Source organism: Paroedura picta, chromosome 1 (assembly GCF_049243985.1).
Source record: "Paroedura picta isolate Pp20150507F chromosome 1, Ppicta_v3.0, whole genome shotgun sequence".
NCBI classification, from domain to species: domain Eukaryota; kingdom Metazoa; phylum Chordata; class Lepidosauria; order Squamata; family Gekkonidae; genus Paroedura; species Paroedura picta.
This window is the reverse complement of record NC_135369.1, coordinates 175706201-175726967: the sequence shown is the minus strand read 5'-3', so window position 1 is coordinate 175726967 and position 20767 is coordinate 175706201. Positions and strand designations below refer to the sequence as shown.

The 20767-nt window shown below is 45.6% G+C and overlaps 1 long non-coding RNA gene across 3 annotated transcripts; it reads left to right on the top strand.

The window, feature by feature from the left end:
- The first annotated feature begins 1007 nt into the window (after nucleotides 1–1007).
- On the top strand, nucleotides 1008–15963 carry LOC143821054 (uncharacterized). Of its 3 annotated transcripts, none has more exons than XR_013225661.1 (4): nucleotides 1008–1504; nucleotides 4880–5007; nucleotides 11789–11983; nucleotides 14493–15963. It is a non-coding gene; the product is annotated as an uncharacterized LOC143821054 (long non-coding RNA). The 3 variants fall into 3 exon arrangements; XR_013225656.1 differs by having other exon boundaries at nucleotides 1008–1515; XR_013225681.1 differs by lacking the exons at nucleotides 1008–1504; nucleotides 4880–5007 and adding an exon at nucleotides 9942–10068.
- The last annotated feature ends 4804 nt before the right edge of the window (nucleotides 15964–20767 follow it).

The window sequence follows — 20767 nt, the reverse complement described above, 5'->3', positions numbered from 1 at the left end:
CCTAACTCAACAGACCTTCCTCTACATCCCATGCCTCAGGGTGATAAGTGGAGAGGTAGCTATGGCGAGAAGAGCCCATAGGTCTTAATTGCTCTGCCCTCAACCAAATACCTGGCAGAAGAGCTCCATCTTGCAGACCCTGCAGAACTGAGAAGGCTCTTGCAGGATCCTCAGCTCTTCTGGGAGCTCATTCCACCACCTCAGGGCCAGGAGCAAATAGGCTCTGGGCCTGGTCAAGGCCAGGTCGCAGACTAGTCTATTTAACTAGATGGAATGTAATCCTTTGGTCCAGTTGGAGCACACAGCAGAGAAGGAAGGCTTACTGGCCCGCAGAATTAGTATTGTGTCTCTTAAGCTATTGTGATAGTTGCTATTAGATGTACTGGTGCTTTATTATGTATAGTTCTTACGATTTTATATCATTTTGTAAACTGGGCAAAGTGTTTTTTTGACATATGAAGAAGCATCAGTGAAACAGGGAAATATCCGGAATTTCTCTCTGTCTTTCCAGCAATAGCAAGTCTAATAGTCGGCATTTGCAAGTCTGTAAAAGCCAGTGAAGATGTGTATCGTGAGCTGGGTGCATTGCCATGTTTTTAGACACTGTGCCAGAAAAAAATCTGCTTGGATTGTTATTTGCACCTGTTACTTTAATCAGTTCACTGTAATTTGCATGTTCAATATGAACTGATGGCTTTTGATATATACATTTGTACATGGGGACACTTGAACCCACCCCATTTACCAGGCTCCATACCATGGGCAAGCTTCGGGGACCTGGAATCAACTCTCCATGTCACTGTTTGTGAACGAAAAAGATAAGTCATTCTGACAAATAATGCTGCTATCTCCAGTCACCAACCTAAAATCAATGGGAACATCTGCGTTGCACAACAAGTCGAGTCAGCGTTGAGGATCTGCCCATTCTCGGGAGCTGTTAATCAATAGCAAGTTTTCACCCATGGGTTCCGTGTCCGGACAGGTTGCTGTGCCTCTTCATGTGGAATAGGCTGCCTAAGGAGGTGGTGAGCTCCCCCTCACTGGCAGTCTTCAAGCAAAGGTTGGATACACACTTTTCTTGGATGCTTTAGGATGCTTAGAGCTAATCCTGCGTTGAGCAGGGGGTTGGACTAGATGGCCTGTGTGGCCCCTTCCAACTCTATTCTATGATTCTATGACTCTATGATTCTATGTCTGCAAGGCGCCTGTGTAATGGGAGTATTGTGAAGGAGCCAGAAGCAGGACTTTGTGACGGGAGCGCATACCTTTACGGTACGTGCTTCATTAAACACCTTTCCATCCAAGCCAAGAGCTTTGCAAACCAGAACGGAAATCAAAAGCCCTTTTTTTTGGCTGCTCCGCAGCCAGACGAGAAAGGCCTGTCCTGTCTCTCCATATACAGAAGAAAACAAACTTGGAAGAAAGTTCTGGCAACCGGCGGGGCGAGCGTCGGCCCGGCTCGAAGTGTCTGGAATTGGCTTCACTTTAAGTGGCTAACCTTCTGGTAAACAATGCGTAAGTTGCAACGGTGGTGGGGATGGCAGGGGCCGGAGGACTCCGCAGAGAACACCAAATCCAGTGCTCCGCTACTGTTCTCGTCCTGGGGTACGCAGCGGGGCGTCTCTTCAGAGGGCTGCAATGTTGGGGTCACTGTCAATCAAGATAATGGAAGGTTCCTCGGGGACGTTAAGGCAGGGATCGTGGCCAAATCTTTTTTGGAGCTCGTTCGACATTCTTACTTTGCGTTCCACTTGCAGTATCAAGTGTACCACTGTTTACGTCCAGCTGTTCTGCTGGACCACAGCTCCATCAAAGGGAAGGCTACTTCTGGTGGGTTGTTTTTTTTTTTTTAAGTCATAAGAAGACTGCTTTCTGTTTGAAAATCATCAGACCAGAAACGCATCGGGCACGGAGACCTTACATGTTGCTCTGCTGAACCTAGGACCAGAGTTCTGGAATCAATTTATGGAGAACATATTGAGAACACTGTAAGCCAAACATATACCTGTTGCAGAGTTACTCCCCTGAAGTCAGTCCTGATACTCCACTGTATTATCACATTGGTAGCCATGTTGAGCCGCAGTGGAAGAGCGAGGTTTGACTCTAACAGCACCTTAAGGACCAACACAATTTCCAGAGTATAAACTTTCAAGAATCCCAGCTGTGATGAAGGGAACTTTGACTCTTGAAAGCTGATCTTGGTCTTTGTGCTATTGGACTCGGAATCTTGCTCTGCATATTTTCAGTGTAGTGTTGTGTTTCACAGAGATGCCTAGATGCAACTGCAGCCTTTTCTAAAGAGTTGGGTGCCTGAGAGGGTCTGTACTGGGAGTAATTCCCTGAATATGTTTGTTTATTTCTGTCCCATTTTTCTCCTTGGCTTACAACCCTGGTTTCCAAAATCCAAAATGGCTTACAACCCTGGTTTCCCACTCCTGCGTTTTATCCTCCCTATCAATGTGAGATAAGTTATGTTGTGTGTGTGTGCGCGTGTGTGTGTGTGTGAGAGAGAGAGAGACCGAACAACCGACTAACTGACTGACCAACTGACTGACTGAGTAGTCCAAGATCATGGAGAGCCAGCTTGGTGTAGTGGTTAAGAATGGTGGCCTCTGATCTAGAAAGCTGGGTTTGATTCCCCACTCCTCCGCAAAACTGGGTGACTATGGGCCAGTCACAGTCCTGTTAGAGCTGTTCTCACAGAGGAGTTCTGTCAGAGTTCTCTCAGCCCCGCCTCCCTCACAGGGTGCCCATTGTGGGGAGAGGAAGAGAAAGTGGTTGAAAGCCACCTTGAGTCTCCTTTGGGTAGTGAAAAGTGGGGTATAAAACCCAACTCTTCTTCAAATTCTGTAAGTCATGCGGAGGCAGTGATGAACTGGGGCAATTGTTCCAGTTCTTCTTCCTCCTGAAGATCTTAAACTGGCAGAAAAGGCTCTGCTGATTTCCTGAGGAAAGAAAAGAAAGGCCCACAATCCTAAACATTTGAGGATATTTACCATTTAGATTAGACTAAAGCAGTTTAGAATGATACATGTCGTTAATTCCAGATTCTGAGGTAAATTTTCATTTTAATGGCGATGCTATGTTTCCTTTGCGTTTTTACAAGATAAATTAATGGTGTTGATTATTTGTAAGTTGTTGTTACATTACTCCTTCACTGCTAAGCCTTCCTGGAAATGTGGTAAAATATTTCAAATATAGCATTTCAGCTATCTGATGGGAACCACTCCCGGATTAAATAATGCCGTTCTGAATGTTTCCAAAGATAAATATTAATTTTAAAATGTCTCTAATTCAGGTAGGAGTTTTTCTATAGAAAAGAGAGGTTGTGTTTTTTTTTTAAAAAAAAACAGGGAATGAAATTTGCCAGGCCTTGGTGAGTTCATAAAGATAACCTGAACAGGGAAGAATTCATAGGTTCTGGGTGGTAAGTTTCCATCCTTGTCTATCTATCTATGAAGAATAAATGGGAACAATTTCTAATGAGCGATCTCATGAACAATTCCTTTTTGCAGACTCACCAATGCAGGAATATAAAAAGAATTAAGATCTTTCCCTGATATGGGGCTTTCCTGCCCCATATCCTCACCTTTTGTGAGCTGGTAAATTCCTGTTTCTTTGGGGTGTCCTTTCCCCCCCCCCCTCTTCTGCTCAGTCTTGCCTTCGGGCCTAGTAGAAGGTCGCTATAGGAACATCCCCCTCCCACTGAGACAGTGTTACTGTGGGAGTGGAGAAATGCAAACAAGGGAGCAGATACTGCTTCACTGCCCCGCTTATGCAGACATCTGTGGCAATTTGATTGAATACCTCAAAAGGTCTCCAGAACATCAGGACACGGATTGAGCAAAGAGGCGACTAAGCAATGAGATCCCCCCCCCCACCAAGTGGCAATTCAGCTGCCTAAGTTTTGCACCAGCGCCATACAAATCCGATGTTCCAAAGTCATATAGCTGTAAGTAGTAATATAGTTGTAAGTTGTTTTATTTTAGGATCTGTTTTAAATGGTGCTACATTTAATGGCCATACTGTTTTTGGTCTCTTATGATTCCGTTTATAAATAACCTGGGCCGATTCTGCACTTTGTTTTTTCCATTGTGGATCCTGCTGAATACAGATTGATTTGAACTTGGGTCTTCCTCTATCCTCCCCCCCCCTGTTGAAACAGAAAGTGTTCTGTACATGATTGGGGAAGCTCAGAACGGGGAGGAGAGCAAAGCACAACAGGAGTCTCTTTTCTTGAACAGGGTGGTGGTGGTGGTGGTGGTGGTGGATTGGAGACAACAGAGGAGAGGGAAATAACAAGAGGTAAATCTCTGCGGAGAGAAGTTACGGCTTCTGGAGCACAGTCACTTTAATGGAAGCCTTGCAACTGAGAACCAGGAAGTCTTTGAACTGACGCCCTGGCCAATCATGGAAGACTTTTTTGCTTCAAGCATGGAGCAGTGAGTTAATTTGAATATAGCAAAAATTTTACGTATTCCCAGCTCTACCTTTAATATGATGGAGGAAATTTGAAGCATGAGATGTCCACAGGCTTTGCACATTTACTCATGGCGGTTTTTGAAATATTGAGGCTTATATCCACACCAGGATAACGTGGGGGAAAGGTAGGGTCTCCACAAATCAATCATGCATGTTGCAGAGGGAAAATTTAAAGTGCCTAAAATCAAAATCGAAGCCAAATTCAGTGTAGACGGGAGGGATTCATTCAAACTGGGACTGGGTAGAAAGCCTCGTGTAGACTACACCCTGGTCTGAACGACTGTGATAAAGTTTGTGATAAAGTTTGACTGACTGACTTTTCGGTTCTGCATGTGTTTTGCTCTCTCTAGATATCTTTTGATATCAATAAGTTGATTCCTCTTATATCTCTCAGCAGATTTAAACCTGTGTGATATCAAATCAACAAATAGAGGGAGGAACGCATGAACTTACCAGCGAGTAAAATCAGAATGCGGAAAAGCCTGTGGACATCTCATGCTTCAAATTTCCTCCATCATGTTAAAGGTAAAGCTGGGAATACGTTCCACGATGTTCTGCTATTTCCATTTCCATTTCTAATTTGGTGTAGGAACAAAAAATATTGAATTGCCCCAACTTGACCTCTCAAGACTGAAACTGTGGATAAGTCTTTCACAACTTTACTATTCAGAAACCCCTGAAACCTTGTTCAGGTTTTGAGAAATCCCAGAAGTGGCGAGAGCCTGTAGAATGTGGTTGGAAAGCATAGCTGCATACATGCTCACCTGGGCCCCCTTCCCCCGGCCCCTAGGCCCATCATTGGCCATTTTGGGAGACTGACATGACTTTATATCAGCGTTTCTCAACTTTTTTACGATTGAGAATCCTCTGAAATGTAGAAGCCCACCTGGGGCCCCTCTCCTTTCTACCTCTTCCAGGTCCATTATTGGCCATTTGGGGTGTGTCAATGACCATATATGATCATATCACCTGATAAATGTTTAGCAAATTAAAAAAAAAACTCCCATTCTTTTGGGCAACCCTTCAAGGGCCATCAAGAAACCCCAGGGCTTCACAAAACAGTGGTTGAGAAAGCCTGCGATATATGGTCATATCACCTAAGAAATATTTAACAAATTTTTAAAAAATATATGAAAACTTAATTAACTCCTACTGAACTGGAGAAGCCATTCAGGGCCATCACAAAACTCTGGTTGAGAAAGCCTGCTATAAATTAAAAGCTTCCCCCCCCCTGAAGTTTGAATGTTTAGTGAACCTGTAAATGCTGTCTTGCTACGTTTATCTGCATGGAATCTGTTTTGCCTTGGTCCAATTCGGCCTCTTCAAAAGCTTATCTTACATGCCATGCAGCTCAGAGCTCAGAGGTATGCATCATCTCATCTCATTGAGTTCCATGTGACTTATTTGCAACCTAAGACTTATGATGCACTGTGGCAGCCACACTGGGCTGCCGCCGTTCCATTGCGGAGGGGCAAAAAGCCCCGCTGTTCGCCGGGTGCGCATGGGGGAGGGTCTCCCCCGGAATATGCTCGCCACCCTGATGCAACGGCTCTGTGCACACAACATGGGGCTGGAATCTCTGGGATTGTTCCGCAGCCGTGGCAGCAGAGGCGCGGGGGGGGTACGGGGTTCCCACTGCACACTGGTGGGGAGCAGCATGCTGCTCTCTCACCATCATGGGGGTGGAGGGACGCCCCTGTCAGCTCTGCGGAGCCGCGGACCTGGCAGTGGTCAGAGGCGTCTCTGCAGTGATGCTGTAGATCAGGCGGGGAGCCAGGCCCAAAGACCCGGCTTCTCTGATTTTGTACTGGGCTAGCCCAACCTAGCCCACAACAGTATATAAATACAAAAATAAATAAATAAATCAAATAAACCGATGGGGGGAGGGTCACCATTTTGTCTGTGACTTGATGGCGTTTTTGAGCTGAGTTCTTCCTCCCCCCCCTTCTGTTTCCACAAAAGTATGATAATGAGGGATGTGTTAATTAATGTGGATCAAACTTGGCACATTCGGGTGGTAACTAAGACTGTAGACAGAGCATTTATCACGCTAAGGAAAGGCCAGCTCGGTCCTGTATCCTGTTTCTCACTTCAACCAGATGTTGCTTCCGTAGAGTCAATTAGTGGGCCCTGGAAGCAACACTTCTTTCCTTTTTAACCTCCAACCTGCAATTGGTAGAGGAATGTAGACGAACTGGTACACGAATGCAGATGTATACGAACCAATTCAGCTAGAAGAAGAAGAAGAAGAAGAAGAAGAAGAAGAGGAAGAAGAAGAAGAGTTGGTTCTTATATGCAGCTTTTCTCTACCCAAAAGAGGCTCGAAGCGACTTACAGTTGCCTTCCCATTCCTCCCCCCACAACAGACACCCTGTGGGGTGGGTGAGGCTGAGAGAGCCCTGATATCACTGCTCGTTCAGAACAGCTTTATCAGTGCCATGGCAAGCCCAAGGTCACCCAGCTGGTTGCATGTGGGGGAGTGCAGAATCGAACCTGGCATGCCAGATTAGAAGTCTGCACTCCTAACCACTACATCAAACTGGCTCTCTAACAGAGCTCTCTTGCCAATTAAGCCAAAGGCCACCATTATGTGGCAGTGAATTTTGTAAGTGAATAGTACATTAAGAGAAGAAGTGCTTTTGTTTGGTTGGTCCCGAGAAATACTTGTTCATCCAAGGGTGAAAGGAAATAAACGTTCTGTCAGTTCACAAATTCTAAGAGCAACGATGTAATAGATGTGATTATTTACAAATGTCACTTACTTTATTTTGGCAGACCCGGAAGGTTTTTGAAGTCATAGAATCAAATCAAGAAAGACAGCTGGGAAGTGCCATTAATTCGACATTTTGCGGAATGTAATCACAAGGAGATGTGGATTTTCACCGTGAAAACAGTGAGATCCCAGAAATACAACATAAGCATTTTGGGTCCTCTGTTGTTAGGAAGAGCTTTCTGGACTTCTGCTTTGTCCTGTATGGCCTTTAGTTTTCAGTGGCATCCCATATTCTTTTAAAGAAGGGCACATAACTAGGGATGAAGAAGAAGAGTTGGGTTTTATATTCTGCTTTTCTCTACCTGAGGGAGTCAAAGTGGGTTACAAAAGCATTTCCTTCCTGACCTTGGACCATGGGCCAGTCATGGTTCTCAGAGCTCTTAGAAACCGATTCCGCACTTGAGGCTCTACACTGGGCTGCAGGCTGGGATTTGAGTCAGGGCAGGTTGCCCCCTGTCCCTCTTCCTGCTCCTGCATGTGGGGTCATTCGGCCCGGTGATAAAGCTGTTCTGACCGAGCAGTGATATCAGGGCTCTCTCAGACTCACCTCCCTCATCGGGTGTCTGCTGTGGGGAGAGGAAAGGGAAGGCGACTGTAAGCTGCTTTGAGACCCTTTCGGGTAGAGAAAAGTGGCATATAAGAACCAACTCTTCTTCTTCTTCTTCTTCAATAGGGCTGGAAGTCTTGTTAGTCGTACCTCTGTTATGGGACATTACTATTTTAATGATATTTGTATTGTTTTATTGTCATGTATTGTATTTTAACGATGTTGTTTGCTGTCCCAAGATACAATTGAGGGACGGGATATAAATTTTAATCACCACCATCTGACAAATGGCTTTGGTTGTGGCACCGCAATTCAGAAATCTCTCCTGAGAGGGATTTGTCTCTCTCTGACCGTTTACGCACTGGGAACTTCACTGCCCCAGCTCCCATGCAGGAGCACAAATCAGGGGCGAATGAGGCACACCAGGCCAAAAGCTCCCCTATGTGAATGCAGGAAGAGGTGGGCCAACCTGCCACAACTAAAACTCCAGCCTGCAGCCTGGCATGAAACCTCCAGTGCATAAACAGTCTCTCTCTCTCTCTCTCTCTCTCTCTCTCTCTCTCTCTCTCTCTCTCTCTCTCTCTCTCTCTCTCTCTCTCTCTCTCTCTCTCTCGGTAACTTCCACCAACTGGTGAAGACGTTTCTGGGCTAGCCAAAGTCCTGTCAAAGCTGAACTCACAGAGCAGTTCTGTGGGTGACCTTGGGCCAGACATAGTTCTCTCAGAGCTCTCTCAGCCCCACCTCTCTCACAAAGTGTCTGATGTGGGGAGAGGAAGGGAAAGCGACTGGATGCCGCTTTGAAAATCCTTTGAAAAGCCAACTTTTCTTCTTTTTTGTCTTGTTCGGTGTTCCCTCATTAATTCTTACTAGCTCTCCTCCCCATTTGTATATTTGTTTGTGTTTTATATTATACATTTTCAGCACATTTGCATTTAATGTCTGAAATGTTCGAAGCGTTTGAACATTTGCTACCTTGGGACCCTGAACTGGGTGGAAAGGTGGCAAGAGAAAATGTTTTCAATCATGAAGGAATCATTTGTGATTTGGTTTTGGAGTGTCTATTTAAATTATTTCCTGAGGGCAAGGGACAGCCGCACAGCAAAGGGAAGGGAGCTGCTCTGGTCTGAGTGGCTGCTAAGGTCCTCACGGGTTCATCTTGGAGGCCCACATCCAGCCAGTGCTGAGGCAGCTGCATTGGTTACTAGTTACAGCCCGGATCAGGTTCCAGTTTCTGTTTTTGACCTTTAAGGCCATCCGGGGCTTGGGCCCTGCCTATCTGAGGGACCACCTGTCTCCTTAGGTCCCCTGCAGGGCCCTTTGCTCTGCGGGCACTAATCTGTTGGTGGTCCCTGGCCCCAGAGAGATACGCCTGGCTGCAGCTGGGCATGTACACAGTTTTACTGCCCAGTCCTATTCTGCATCCTTGCGCCACTTCAGGGGTTTCTCGAAGCATGAAGAGTGTTTCAGGGTTTTCTCAATGGTAAAAAAATGAGAAAGGCTGTTCTAGCATATATTAATTTATTGTACTTTATATCTCACCTTCCATCCAGGAGCTAGCAGCATTGCTTGTGGAGTTCTGAAGATGACGATGAAAAAGACTTGGTTTTTATACCCTGCTTTTCACTACCCAAAGGAGTCTCAAAGCAGCTTACAATCACCTTTCCTTCCCCTCCCCACAACAGACAACCCTATGAGGTATGTGGGGTTGAGGGAGCTCTGGGAGAACAGTTCTAACAGGACCGTGATTTGCCCAAGGTGACCTGGCTGGTTGCATGTGGAGGAGTGGGGAATCAAACCCGGATGTTGCGTATGCGGACACTAAACCATGATTGCGATTGTCTTATGCAGGGGGTTATAAATGCTGCCAATCGGCAGCCACTATTCCTCGTCTGTTACAGCCAATGAAATGCCTCAGTTATGATCCAATCAAAAGGCCCCACTAAGAACCAATCAGGATGCTTGGCAGGAGACCTACAGTGTATAAAAGAGCATTGTGTTGTGTGTTCATTGGTCAATGCTGAGGATTGTTGTGTTGTGTGTTCATTGGTCAATGCTGAGGATCATTGTGTTGTGTGTTCATTGGTCAAGGATCGTGTTGGGGTTAAAGCACTGATTTGTCAGAGAAACTGCGCCTGTGTTTACTGAATCGACAGATTTAACACCGGCTCTCCAGATTAGAAGCTCCAGATTAGAAGGGCCCTTAACCACAACTCCAAGCTTTTAAACTGCTGTTCAGGGACTGAATAGAACCAACGTCCACCCTGAGGTTTTTAGGATGCTTTTTGCCGCCGATTGGAGGATTTTAAGGGGATGGTTGAGTTGTGTTTTATAATGTGATGGGTTTTATGGGTTTTTATGTATTGGGTTTTTTACAATTGTTAGCCGCCACGAGCCCTTGTGGGAGTGGCGGGATAGAAATGCAATGATAAATAAACAAAGGAAAATAAACATGCTTAAATTCAGTAAGCTGGTTGCGCCATGTGCCCTCCAGCTATATTTTTGGGACCTCTTGTAACATTTGGGCTTCTTTAAACATGTTAAGCAAATTAAAGACTGGCATTGAGCATAGACTTGGAATTATTATTCCAAAAACAGAAGCCAGTCCAGAAGGTTTCAAATAAAATACAAATATTCCTGTTGATCTGTGGGAACTTACAAGTAACTGTAGGAAAGGAGGAGATGAGGTCGGCTGTGTTGTCAGGCTTAAGCAGCCTTCTGAACTTTTTTACCGTTGAGAAGCCCCTGAAACGTTTCTCAGGCTTTGAGAAACCCCAGAAGTGGCGTGATTGTGCAGAATATGGTTGGGAAGCAGAGCTGTGGACACGCCCACCTGGGGCCCCTCCCCTTCCTACCCCCTCCAAGGCCTATCATTGGACATTTTGGGAGAGGGCGGGTTGATATGACCATATATCGGCATATCACTCAATAAATGTTTAGCAAATTTTAAAAATATCTACAAAATAACTAACTGCCCCCCCCCCCCAAATGATTGTCATTGAGGAGATCCAACCAGACTAATTTGACGAGGACCTTGCCCAGCATGTCAGCTGACTCAAGGTAAAGTCAGCTAGCAATTGTGTTGATGAGGAAGTTCTTGGCATACCAAATGGAGAGGGAAAGTCACAAATAAACTGAAGGGAATGAGCACAAACCGGCTCACCAATGAAAATTCATGACACATTTTTCAGGAGCATCAATGTATCAGAGCCATCTCAACCCCTGCTTTCTGCTCCTCACTGCTCAACTATTTCCCGCAAGTAGAAAGGAGGGGTTTAAATAGCTCAGAGCCATTCTAATCTGCTCCATGCAAAAAGCTACGGGAACCGAAAGCAGGGGCCACGAACGGATACAAATGGGTTCGGTCCGCGAACCAACCTCCCAGTTTGTATCTGTTCGTTTCGTGGTTCGGCCTTGGACCATGAACCGAAATGAACTGCAAAAATGCCGTTCCTGCCCATCCCTAGAAAAGAAAGCAGAGGCAAGCAGCAGACGCACGTGGATATTTACAACATTTGGAGATAAAGATGAAAAGCGGAGAATCCATAATGCCTCGATTGTCCCTTGGAAACGAGACCAGGTGGTTCGACATCCCCGGCGAGAAATTCAGATGAGAACTTTGGAATCATCCCTCCCTAATCGGCCGTGCGGGTGAAGGAAGAACTCCGCTCCCTTGATAGTTTTGCCATCTGTACCCAAAAGCTAACAGAGTATAGAAACTCCTCTGTTCTGCGGCCCTGGCTAAACAGGAACTCAGCAGGACGAACGGAATGGGATGGTCCCTTCATCCCATGTCATGCTAGGCACGAGTCCACTTGGGGGAAAGGAGAAGCCCACATTCGGGACGGGAAGGTGTGCCAGGGTGGCCCTCTTGCAACTTCAGGCAATGCGGTCCTGTTTTCCTGAACTTCTTAGCTTCACAGACCACGAGAGAGGCACTTTATTTCCATTGCTTCAAACGGGGGCATCTTTTATATTCCTTCTTTCAGACACCACAGCTCCAGTCTGGCATTTACCTCTGAAGGATGAAAGGGTTGGCAGCAGAGGAAAAAGTCTGATCCACTTACAGCGACTGTCATCACCTCTTGCCCATCCCCCCCCCCGGACCATCTTTGGGATGATGAGTGCAGCAAAGCCCCTTCCGAACTGCAATTGGATTGCATTTTCTAACATTCAACTAAAAGGTTTGCTACTCCCCCCTCCCCCTGGCCCATATTATTGACAGTGTTCTAAATTGCACTGCACTTTCTCTCTCTGAATGTTCTCTGTCTGTGTCACCCTGTGTCTCTGTCCTCCCCTCCTCTTATTGGCAGCCCAGTCATCCCCAAAAGGTCAAAATAAGGGAAATGGATTTAAGCCTCCGTAGGGCTATGTTAAAGTTAAAGATCCAGATGCTTTTGGGTGTCACCGCCTTTATCAATTATCAGGCATGAAATAGAAACGGTGTACATAAAACACAAGAATTACAAGGAGTGTTATGTGCGGAGTTAGCTCCTATACATAAAATATACTCAAGACACTATAGACCTGTAGTCAATTCTGTGGACCAGGAGGCCAGATAAAACAAATGGAGGCCTCTAATGTCCTCAAAGCAAGCCGTGGTCAAGGCAAGCATTTTCAGTATCTAGTAAGTATCATGATCATTGATAAACGTGGTAACGCCGAAACGCATCTGGTCAGTGGAGGCATCTAGCATGCAGGTATGCACTAATTTTATTGAGAGTATGCGATAAGCCTTGGGTTTTTAACTTTAATAAACGTTGTTGTTAGGTGCAAAGTTGTGTCGGACCCATCGCGACCCCATGGACAATGATCCTCCAGGCCTTCCTGCCCTCTACCATTCTCCGGAGTCCATTTAAATTTGCACCGACTGCTTCAGTGACTCCAGCCAGCCACCTTATTCTCTGTTGTCCCCTTCTTCTTTTGCCCTCAATCACTCCCAGCATTAGGCTCTTCTCCAGGGAGTCCTTCCTTCTCATGAGGGGGCCAAAGTATTTGAGTTTCAGCTTCAGGATCTGGCCTTCTAAGGAGCAGTCTGGGCTGATCTCCTCTAGGACTAATAAACATTAGTACTAAATTTTAAAAATTGTGTTCTACTCTACAGAGGCTTAAATTCATTTCCTTTATTTTGACTTTTTGGGTTTCCTGACTTCGATTTCTGCTTTTTGTTTTGCTCACTCATCCCACCCAATGGGGACATCTACACTTTCAAAAGAGCCCTGCCCACAAGGGTCTATTAGAGCTCTAGAAAAATGAATAATCCATTGGGCTCTATCCGGAACAGCTCCTCGAGGTTGGACTTATTAAAGCGAAAAGTCAGATGAAGCGGCGGTTCATAGATATCAATGCACAAAATGAGTGTGCAGCCCCCCCTTTTTTTACAAGTCTCTGAAATCTGGGTTGGATTTGTCTTCTGCATTGTATCTTCGTAAGATCACAGATCCAAAACATCGATGGGCATTATCAAAGGCAAAATTTAACGCCCTCCTCTCAGCAGTACTGCAGGGAAGATTTTCCAGAATCACCATGCAATCCAGTCTAACCCTGCCCCTCCTCTCAGCCTTTAGAAAGCTTCTTTTACCACCAGAGAGCCTCTTGTGGCGCAGAGTGGTAAGGCAGCAGACATGCAGTCTGAAGCTCTGCCCATGAGCCTGGGAGTTCAATCCCAGCAGTCGACTCAGCCTTCCCTCCTTCCAAGGTCGGTAAAATGAGTACCCAGCTTGCTGGGGGGTAAACGGTAATGACTGGGGAAGGTACTGGCAAACCACCCCGTATTGAGTCTGCCAAGAAAACGAGGGTGTCACCCCAAAGGTCAGACATGACCTGGTGCTTGCACAGGGGATACCTTTACCTTTACCTTTTACCCCCTGAGAGTCATCGATTGACATATCTTTTGGACGAGAGGCACAATAGAATCTCATGCATTGTTGAGAAGTTTTGTCACGTCTGTAAACACAGATCACTTTTAACGCTGAGCAATTGCCAACAATGATGTAGCCTTTTTAATAGTCAGGTTTTTATTTTATACTCTTGTTTACTACCATGTTCGACTGACATTTTTTTCTTATTTATAACTGGGCTTTTCTTTGGTATGTTTTAGCCAGACTTTTGCTCACTTCTATAGAATTCAGTATGTTTTTTTATGTTGGAAACTTGCTAGTCTATGACTGTATTAAATAAATTGAATGGAATTGCTTCCAAAAGAGGCGGGTCTCCTTGCTTGGCTTGACGCTGCCTTATATTAAATCCGTCCATTAGTCTATGGCGGTCTACTCAGATGGCAGTAGCTCTCCAGGGTCTCAGGTTAGGGTTGCCAACCTCCAGGTAGTGTCTGGAGGGTGGACACCATAGCAATATACTTCACTATTATAACTCATTTCCAAGCTACAGAGGTCAATTCGCCTGGAGAAAATGGCCACTTTAGGAGGTGGGACCTACAGAATTATATGCCATTTGGAATCCCTGTCCTCCAAAATCTGTGTCTGTCTGGTTCCCTTCAGGGTAGTCAAACTGCAGCCCTCCAGATGTCCATGGACTACAATTCCCATGAGCCCCTGCCAGCATTCTCTGCCAGGGGTTCATGGGAATTGTAGTCCATGGACATCTGGAGGGCCGCAGTTTGACTACCCCTGCTTTAGAAGGACAGTAACAACAACTCTGTTTCAGATGGCTTTTTGTTTTGTTTTGTTACAGTTATTTGCTATCGTGACGCTGTTGGTTTTGGATTCTGGATCTTGCCAGCCTGTGCATCTTGTTTATCTGTGGTTTTGCTCATTTGATGGATGTGCGTATGAGTCAACCGCTGGGTTTTTAGACATGCTTCAAAATCCAAAATGTTCTCGCTAAGATTCATTCCAATATGTAGAGTAATCAAAAAGGGGTCCAAGGTAATAAACCCGTTTTCCAGGAGCTTCCTCAGTGATCACTCCTAAATATAATAAAATAAATATACATCGTTTTAAAAGAGCCTCTTGTGGCGCAGAGTGGTAAGGCAGCAGACATGCTGTCTGAAAGCTCTGCCCATGAGGCTGGGAGTTCGATCCCAGCAGCCGGCTCAAGGTTGACTCAGCCTTCCATCCCTCCGAGGTCGGTAAAATGAGTACCCAGCTTGCTGCTGGGGGGTAAACGGTAATGACTGGGGAAGGCACTGGCAAACCACCCCTTATTGAGTCTGCCATGAAAACGCTAGAGGGCGTCACCCCAAGGGTCAGACATGACCCGGTGCTTGCACAGGGGATACCTTTACCTTTACCTTTTACATCATTTTAGTAACATAATTTTCTGACCAGAATTTTCAATGCGACACAAATTCTTTCATAACATCAATTCATATCATACCTCCGTATACGGATGGCTTATCGCACTCATAATCGTTAGCTTCATAGTATCACATAGGCAATTGAGGTATGTTATGAATTTATGTTACGAAAGAATGGTCTTGTATTGAGGAAGCTCCTTTCGATTTCCTTGGTTTCTTCGTTGGATCTTTGTGAGGCATCGTCAGTTCTTCTTTGGGTTTTTAGATATGGCAATTACTTCTTTGTGGGTCTATTGAATGTTTTAAGTATATTTGGGAATCGGATTTACTTATCTCACTAGTGAATCATTTACATACTGTATAGAAGAGGTACCTATGCCAAAAAACATCAAACCAATGTTCAGTTCTCAACACACTCTGAGTTGAGCTATTCAATACAAAGTTCTTGAATCCTGGGTGCAAACTGCATGGAGCTTTTATTCCAACCCCAGATCGATACAGTCCCTGCCCTCTACACAGAATGTGATTTCCGTTTGGATTTGGGGCGATTTAAATTCCTTCTGCAGCAAGAAGGATTGATCCGGAGTGACCCAACCTTTATTGTGCGATTTCTCAGACTGCTGCTAATCCTGAATATATTCAGAAAATCGCATTGATTTGAATCTGGGCTCTCCTCCGTGGTGGAGGAACCGTGATTGGCTACAGGTGGTCATGTGACAAGCCTGCCTCAAAGGAGAAGCCCCTAAGTTCTCTCAACTTCTGTCGACCTTGGATATTTTGTTTGTGCCTTCTTCGTTCCCCCCCCTTCAAGAAAAGAAAGGATTTTTTCCTCCCTCCTCTGACTTCTTGGATCCTCTCCCCCCTTCAAGAAAATAAACATTTGCCTCCCCCCCTTCTGAGCCTCCCTAACCACGTGCAGAAGACTTTCCTGTTTCAATGGGGAGGGGGGGGAAGAGGAAGACCCGAGTTCAAAGCGATCTGAATTCAACAGGATTGACAATGGAATAAACAAAGTAAGTGCAGACTCTGCCCTGGACTTCTTAAATTCCAGGTAAGTCCTGGAGATCTCTCACATGACTACTGATTTCCAGATGGTTGCAGTCAGTTCCCCTGGAGGAAATGGCTGGTTGGAAGAGGAGACTCTATAGCGTTATAATCCACTGAGGTCTCTCTCCAGGCTCCACACTGCAAGTTTTCAGGAATTTACAAAACCAGTTTCTTTTTGGAGCCCACCTTCTATATATTGTCTAAGACCACCACTCTCAACTATTTTCTTATTCTTCATCAAGAGTCCATTTCCTGTGTGTCAGAAAAAGCTTTAGAAGGTAGGCTCCAAAAAGAAACACTTTAGGAACATTGGTTTGGGGCCACACCAAACCGATTTCTCTTGACCACCCAGCCAAACTTTAGAATTTGTTTTTAGACAAGAGAGCATTGTATAGTATATATTGACCACTGAGGAAGACCCCTGTGAGTCGAAATGCATTTGGTCTGTTCTTCATGTGCGGTTCGATATGCATTGTTTTAACTTTGTTTTTAATATAATATTGGTGCACTTTAATAAAGGGTACCAGCTTGGTGTAGTGGTTAGGAGTGCGGACATCTAATCTGGAGAGCCAGGTTTGAATCTGCATTCTTCCACATGCAGCCAGATGGGTGACCTTGGGCTCACCACAGCACTAATAAAAATGTTCAAGCAATAATATCAGGGCTCTCTCAGCCCCACCTCCCTCACAGGGTGTCTGTTGTGGGGAGAAGAAAGGGAAGGCAACTGTAAGCCATTTTGAGACTCCTTCGAGTAGAGAAGAGCAGCATATAAGAACCAACTCTTCTTCTTCTTCTTCTTCTTCTTCTTCTTCTTCTTCTTCTTCTGCTTCTTCTTCTTCTGCTTCTTCTTCTTCTTCTTTGTAATAATTTTTTAAATATTGTTTTAACATTGTTTTGCAGCTCAACTTTTCCGTTCCTAATCGTATTGCATCCCCCATGTGACCTCTGCAAGGACTTCTCATCAGGGACATTCTTGGAGTTCTGAGATCAGAATGAACACAGATCTCCGGACTCATCTGGGAGAGAATGTTCTTGTGAAAGTCACATGGACTTCATTCTGTAATGAATGGGGCCCCCAAACAACTTGTAATCTGGAGAGCTGGGTTTGCTTCCCCACTTCTCCACTTGGGCCACTCATGGTTCTCACAGTTCTCTTACCCCCACAAAGGGCCTGTCCTGGGGAGAGAAAGGGAAGGCTGCTTGGAGACTACTTCAGGTATTTAAAAGCGGGGTACAAAAAAATCTCTTCCTAAAAAAAACAGAGGCTGTTCAGAAGCGTGCTTTGTGGAAGTCATAGGCGAGAACGCGACCGGAATTAAGCTCCTAAAGATGGGATGCTCAGAGGTCATCTTGGGAGGACAGCTCCCTTCTTTGCAATCTGATTTTCCCGAGCATCTTAAGACATGACTGCTTATAGTTTCTTGAAGCTCAGCTTCAGGTGGGCCGCTGCAAAGCAAGATTTGAGTCCCGTAGCGCCTTACAGAGATGGACAAGATTTCCAGGATATAAGCTTTTGAGAGTCGAAGCTCCCTACCTCAGATACTAGCTCAGACTCTGGAAATCTTGGTTTTTAAGGTGTCCCGGGACTCGAATCCGGCTCCTCAAGCTCTGCTCGTTCTTTTATAAAAAGCACTCTCTTGTTTGCCGTCTGCCTAATTCCTTTGCTCTCCGCTTGTCTAATGGCAGCAAGAACATCGCCTTAGCTGACACCAGAGTGAATATTTGCAGGGGGGAAGGCTCCAGTATATTTTCCTCCTCACGCCTCCCTCCCTCCGTCCCTCCCAGTGGCAAGGGTGGATTTGGGGACTGCTGAATGTGTGCTTGGAAACATGTCCCTTTGAACTCCCAGGCTGGGAGGGCAGAGGGGGGAAAGAAGGGGAGGGGAGGGAAAAACCTTTTCCAGGGAAAAGAGAAATCATCCAAACAAGCAGCTTCCAAAACATCAAGGAGCTGTTATTTTTAACTGCAAAGAGAGAAATTTGGGACGAGGGATGAATGCGAGAGGTTAAAAAATAATCTTCAAGTGACGCACGGTTTTGAAAATTTTTGGAAACGGATTGTTTCCCAACGAGATCTCCCCTTTGTTGAGGATTAGACATAGGCCAATGATTTTTTGGGGAATAGGGTGGGGGTGGGGGTGGGGGTGGGGGGAAGAGAGGGCTCTTGTAAAGGGAATTCATGGGCCACCCCAGGGAGAGCATGAAGTAAGCGTTGGGTGATGTGTTGACTTTAATGCAGGAAAGAAGTCTGCCGCGGAGAGCGACCTTAATCCTATGTCTGTGTTTGGTTTCCACTTGTTTCAAAGCATCCTCTCCCCATGCAAGGTCTAGATGGAAGGAAAGGCGTTGCATGCTGGGTGCCAGGCAGCCATTGCTATGCAGGTAAGCGGCTGCTGGTGAATTCTTACACAAGGGGGATTCCGTCCCTCTTTGGTGTGGCCAGCATGGCGGAATTTATAAGAGCGGCAGATTGTAATCTGGCGAATCAGGATTGGTTCCCCACTCCCCCACATGCAGCCAGCTGGGTGACCTTGGGCTAATCCCAGTTCTCTTAGAGCTGTTCTCACAAAGCAGCTCTGTCAGAGCTTTCTCAGCCCCATGTACTTCACAGGGTGTCTTGGGAGGAGAGGAAAGGGTAGGTGTTTGGAAGCCACTTTGGGACTCTTTTGAGTAGTGAAAAGTGGTTTCTAAAAAAAAACAGCTCTTCTTCTTTTCTGAAGTAATGATCCAGCTGGTCCAAACAGGTTCCCTTTTCCTCTGAGGCTATTGGTACATGGAAAGTTACAGCTGGCTCATGGCAGTGACACGTCTTTTAACAGACGACCTCAAATGTTTCAGCATGTTTTTTACTGTTTGTTTGTTTTATTTATGCTTCCAAGGGAGACTCAAAGCAACCTACATTGGTCTTCTTGCACCCGTTTTAACTTCGCAACAGCCCTGCGAGGTAGGCTAGGCTAGGCTGTCACCTGGCCAGCTTCCTCGGCTGAACGGGGATTCAAACTTGGGTTTCCATATTCCTTGTCCGACTTTCTAACCACTTATGCTACTACCCTGGTGTTGTTCTGTCTTGGCAGCCTTTCTCGACATTTTTACCCTTGAGAAGCACCTGAAATGTTCTTCTGGCTTTGAGAAACCCCAGAAGTGGCATGATTATGCAGAATCTGGCTGGGAAGCACAGCTGTGTCCACGCCCCCCCCCCCAGGGTCCCTCCCCTTCCCACCCCCTCCAGGCCCATCATTGGCCATTTTGGGAGGGGGGCAGTCAACATGGATCCAATGATAACAGCATTTCAAAGCCTGATAGTCATTTAGGAAGAAGCTCAGATACCACATTTAGTAACTATTTCACTCCTCAGTAGATTCTTAATGCAATGAGTGGGCTTGATGAAATGATACCGATTCCCCAAAGTTTGGGTTTGGGAAACTCTTTGGCAGGACCCTTAAATCACCATGTTTAGTAACCAGCACCGCCCTGCTGCTCCCTTGTTCTTATTGCCTTCCTTAGGTAATCGCAGTGCCCCCCCCTGTGGGGTACTGCCCCATTTGGAAACCATGGGTCTAGGATCTAGACCCATTCTGCACGTGTTAGATAATGAGCTTTCAATGCAGTTTAGAAGCAGATTTTCCTGTTCTGCACAGGAAAATCCAGCTGCAAAAGCACACTGTGTTATCCAACATATGCAGAATTTGCAGTAGTCTCGATGGCTATATTGAGAAAGGTTGCCACTTTTCAGTGATAGGTTAATTGTCCACAATACACACAGGCACACAGACAAACTGCCTGTTTTGCTAGCTGGCCTCATTCTAGAGTAATTCAGTTTGCTTTGGATTTCACCACCCTAAATAATTTGGCAGCATTCACATGATTGCTAAATTTCCTGAGGACACTTGGGTCAGAGTCTTTCTCCTAGGTTTCATCTCAGTCCAGGTATTTTATTTCTATCTCATTTTTTTTCCTCCCTGGGGGACCCCAAGCAGTTTAGATTGACAAATAAACTAAAATAAACTAAATAGTCTGAGGATGATGCTTGCACTCGAAAGCTCATGCCTTGAATAAATCTTTGTTGGTCTTAAAGGTGTCACTGGACTCTGATTTTATTGTGTTATTTCAGACCAACAAAGCTACCCACTTGAAAATAAACTAATAGAAATGCTAATAGGCCCACAGAAACAAAAATAACAGTGTAGATTCAGGAATCCATTGCTGGTGTATCCACAGTTAGGCCAAGAGCTAAAAGGTCAAGAGCCCCCTAGCCATGTACCTGTGGCTGTACCCAGGCTTTGATGCTTTCCATAGCCGAATCCACAGATCTGAAATTCAGGGGAAGGGACCATCTCTCTGGATGACACAGATTCCTCCAAGGCATGGACTCCATTTCTTCCAGATGCTCTGTTTGGCAAAGGTATCGGTCTTAGAAATCTCACATTCTTTCTCCTTTGCAAGCAAAGATGGGCCTTAGTGTCTATCAAAGCACCCCAGTCAAGAAGCTTGTTGGCACCTCCAAAGAACCACATATGTGTAGTCAAACATTTCTCAACTTCTTTATGGTTGAGGAACCCCTAAAGCATTCTGCAGGCTCCGAGAAACCCCAGAAGTGGCACGATCGTCCAGAATATGGTTGGGAAGCATAGCTGTGTACACACCCACCTGGGGCCCCTCCCCAT